Genomic DNA, 5,000 nt, shown 5'->3' on the forward strand with positions numbered 1-5,000 from the left:
GTCACAAGTACACAGATATTCATCTTATCAACCACATTAACATATTTCCATTTCAATTCTTAGGAATCAAAATGGAAATGATTTAAAGTGGTTGATAAGATGTGTATATGTGTATATATATATGTGTGTGTGTGTATATATATATATATATATATATATATATATATATATATATATATATATATATATATTATACTTATTTTCCCTGACCTTGACATGAACCAAATAGTCTCATGAGGGAGAGCTTCATCGGTGCAGCTTTGCAACACCGGATATACCAGAGGCGCGATCGACCAGTGTCGCGTTTCAGCGCCGCTGCCACCTCATTAGTATGGTCTAGCTGATTACTCTGGTTCCCGACTTCATTCACAACTACAACCATTCCAGTACCCTCAACACGCCACGTGCCCTCGTTCACACACTATTTCCCAGCCGGACTAAGGCAACGTGAGAAGTGTATGTATATATCAGGTGTGGGCAACCGCACTTTAATTTGTGGGTGCCAAAATCGGCCAACTTTTTGGTACAAAAAATCTTCGCATACCAAAGGAGTATGGGTCTCCTCTCCCTTCACCTCCCAGGAAGGCGCTAGTCCGCCGCATGCGGTTATCAGTGGTCATATATATGAACTTGGAAGTTTATTAGTATTATTATTATCATTATTATTATTATTATTATTATCATTATCATTATTATTATTATTATTATTATTATTATTATTATTATTATTATTATTATTATTATTATTATTATTATTATTATTATTATTATCATTATTATTATTATCATTATTATCATTATTATTATTATCATTATTATTATTATAATAATAATATCAAGGTTAGTTCTGGATTTTGCGTGCCGGAAAACAATACTTTAGTATCCCGGGTTTGGCACGCGTCCCAAGGGTTGCCACCCCTGGTGTTGTGCGTGCATATATATATATATATATATATATATATATATATATATATATATATATATATATATATTTATATATATATATTTATATATGTGTGTGTGTGTGTGTGTGTGTACAGGACAAATAAATTCTGTTAAAAACGACGGCAAAAGATTTGATGATTAACTTTTTTGTGAGCTCTCAAGGTTTCGAGAGCTCACGAAAAAAATATTAATCATAAACTCTTTTGCCGTCGTTTTTAACAGAATATTCCTTAGAGAGAATCAATCTCCTGCCACGCTTCGCCAATACACACACACACACACACACACACACACACACACACACACACACACACACACACACACACACATATATATATATATATATATATATATATGTGTGTGTGTGTATATGTATATACATATAATATATATACTGTATATGTGTGTATATATATATATATACTGTATATGTGTATATATATATATATGTATATATATATATATATATATATATATATGTACGTATGTATGTATATGTGTGCATGTACGTTGTGTGTGGGGACATGTGAAATTTTGAGTCGTGTTGCACGCACGAATTGTGCGCGCGTACGCCTCAAGGTCGCCTGGTTTGAATAAGATGAGGTGCTGCTGCTGCTGCCGCCGCCGCCGCCACGGGCCCAACCCTCATTTGAGCTGCTCAGACAGATGACCCCGGTGTCGCCGCCTCCTCGACTCCTTGTGTCTTTGTTGTTGGTGAATTGTCCCTTGCTGTTGTTGTTCTCTTATTCTTTTTAGTTCTGTCCTACAAATTATTATTTATTCTTTTTTATATATTTTTTACTTTCATTAAATATCTAATAGTTTTATTTATTCATATATATTTTTTATTTATCTAGTAATTTATTTTGTCCCATTCGCTTATTTATTTTATTGTTTTGTTTGTTACTTATTTATCCATTTACATTCTTGCCTGCCCCCGTATATGTTTACTTTATTTATTTTATGTTTATTTATTTATTCACTTATTAATTCATTTATTTTTACCCTTCTTGACTGTACGCTTTGGGACCCTTGCAATGTTTATTTATTTATTTATTTTATGTTTATTTATTAACTTGTTTATTCATTTATTAATTCATTTATTTTTTTGGCCTTCTTGATTACACGCTCTGGGACCCTTGCAATGTTTTTGTGTCTGCATTTCCCTCTTAATGGTTTTCTTGATGGCGAAGAATATTACAATAACTCTTGACAGCAGTTTCACAAATTCGCTTCAACGCACTCCACACGCCAGCATCCTTCCTTGCTAGCTCCATCACACACGCGCATCGCCTCGCTTCGCTTTGCTTCGCTTCGCAAGTGCAGTCAGTTCATATAATCTGTTCCTTGCGCGACACCTCTCTCTTCGTTCATTCATCGCTTTGTTAACCTTCAGATGAATAAAATCGCCTGACGTCAGCCAGAACAGAAGGAGTGTTCTTGGGCGCGTTGGGGAGGAGAAGGAGGAGGGGGGTTATAGAGACGGGTACTAAGTTGCTGAATAAAATTGTCTGGTGACAGACAAGATAATAAAAAGGGGTTTTTCTGTACCCACGTCGTCACGTGTTGACATGCTTTAGTGCTTTATCTGCAGGTGATCTTCATAAGTGTATTCAGTGAAGTTAGTGATTCGCGCGGTTTAACATCACGAATTCCCCCTATCAGATGACTAGGCCGATGCCCCTTACAAAGGACTTTGTAGCGTGGAATGTAATGGATCCTAACCTTGGTCCAACTCGCTGGCGGCAGGATTCGAACTGCTGTCACCTGGACCTCCGCCGCAAGTAGCGACGCTCTAACCCGCACGGCCATCAAGTATCCTGTGAAGTAAAAAAAAAAAAAAAAAAAAAAAAAAAAAAAAAAAAAAAAAAAAAAAAAAAAAAAAAAAAAAAAAAAAATCTAATGGCGGAATCCCTTCGACAAGGAAAAAGTGTTCGCCTAAATAGTCTTTGAAGATATCCGCTCCATGACGGAGTGTCTGTGTTCTTTTGCAACAAATTCCTCACAGACACAGTAACGACACAGACATGATACCGACACGTCTTACAAACTATTCTCTGTTTATCTAATCTTTGTTCCGATTTTCTTTATTTGTGTACCTGAGCTGTTGATTTATATTAGTCTAGGATAATGTAGGCTTATTGAATTTATTTCTGTATTTACTTTACTTATGGTATTATTTTGCCTCTATTTTGTTACTGTATGCGTTTCGCTAATATTTTTGATCAAAATGTGTGAGAAATAATTGTTTTCCAGATCGTCTAGCAAATTTGAAATGAATAAGAAATAGAAAAGGATAAAAAATAATAGATTGAAATATAAAGCCATTACCAAGTGTCCCGGTCACCTCTCTAGAATCTTTTCCCAAGAGCAAAATTCCCCCTTATAAGAGAGGTAGCCATTTACAATCGTACTATAGAACTATAACTTCTACATACTCTTTCTTGCACTTCCTCTTTATCAGACAGGTGCCACGGAGATGAATAATGTATCCTGTTCTTGGCACAGTGTTATTCAACTTATATATATATATATGTATATATGTATATATATATATATATATATATACATGTATATATATATATATATAATATATATATACATATATATATATATATATATATATATTATATATATATATATCAACTAATATGAGGTGAATATCGAGTTCAGTACTTAGGGTATATTTAAGTTCAGGAAATGAGACTGTGGCTTTCATGGCGACTGCCCTTCTGTATTTTTTAACTTGGACCAAGATTTTTCTTTATCAACTGAATGAAATCGCCTGTAAGCAGACAGAATATAATTTCATTTAGCCAGATTTGAACCCTTTCAGTTTCTAGATTCAAACTGTTTAATTTACTAGATTTGAACCTAACCTAACATAACTTTCTATGTTTGAACAATGTAACCTCTAAGATTGGAACATTTCAAATTCATAGTTTAGAGCCTTCTTATTTTCTAGACATGATATCTTTAACTTTCTAGATTTAAACAATATAACATCTTAGACCTGAGTCATCTAATCCACTAGATACTAATCCTGTAAAAAGCTAGATTTGAACACGGTACGAGTAATCTAGAAGTGAACTCTTCAACTTCAGCCTATCAGTCAGATGAACAGAATTGTCTGTTGATAGATCAGCAGTGGAATTGAAAGGCGAATGTGGTCGAAAAGGGTGTTAAATTGCTTTGCATTGGGATTGAATATTACCGCTTGATGTAATGAATCTCAAACGAGCTCCCCTTCATCAATTTTTTTTTTTTTTTTTTTTTTTACGGGAGAATTTTTATTTTGGCTTTGTGCCCCCCCCCCGCTCCCCATAGCTACTATCTGATCCAGGCATTTATTTTGGAGTTCAATTACTATCATTATCTTTTTTTTATTTGATGCGATAAGATGGTTTAATTTATTTAAATATACCATTGTTCCGATGTGTGTGTTTGTGTGTTTGTGTGCGTGTCTGTGTGTTTGTGTGTGTGTGTGTGTATGTGTGTGTGTGTGTGTGTGTGTGTGTGTGTGTGTGTGTGTGTGTGTGTGTGCGTGTCTGTGTGTTTGTGTGCGTGTGTATGTGTGTGTGTGTGTGCGTGCTTGTGTGTATGTGTGTGTTGCCTGGCGACTTCATTCGTTTCTCGCAATCTCCTGTGCTCACGATAGGGTTAAGCCTACTTTCCTTTTGATCTTCATCGTGTAAGGTCACTTTCATTTCTTATTTTGATTTTCCCCCCTTGATCCACATACAAAAGTCCCACGACAGTGCAGACGCTCTAAACCGTATGAGGAGAGACCCCGCCATCTTGCCTCGCTGAGCGGCAGGGGATTTTATTCGGCTGATGTGGCACAGGATTCGATCGTCATCCCCAAAACAGGACCACGCGGTAGCCAGGAGGCGCTACGTAGCTGCGACCGGAGCCGTCACCTCTGTTCCGCTTTGAGGACTGCTGAGACAGGTAACAGACATACTGGGAATCGGAGAGAAGTGCGGGATTCGAACCCACGACCGAGCAAATGCGAGAACAGGACGCTTCCGATTACGCTACTTGCGCACAGGTGA

The sequence above is a fragment of the Oratosquilla oratoria genome, chromosome 26 (genome assembly GCF_046742065.1).
Source record: "Oratosquilla oratoria isolate Oo_2021 chromosome 26, ASM4674206v1, whole genome shotgun sequence".
Taxonomy (NCBI): Eukaryota; Metazoa; Arthropoda; class Malacostraca; order Stomatopoda; family Squillidae; genus Oratosquilla; species Oratosquilla oratoria.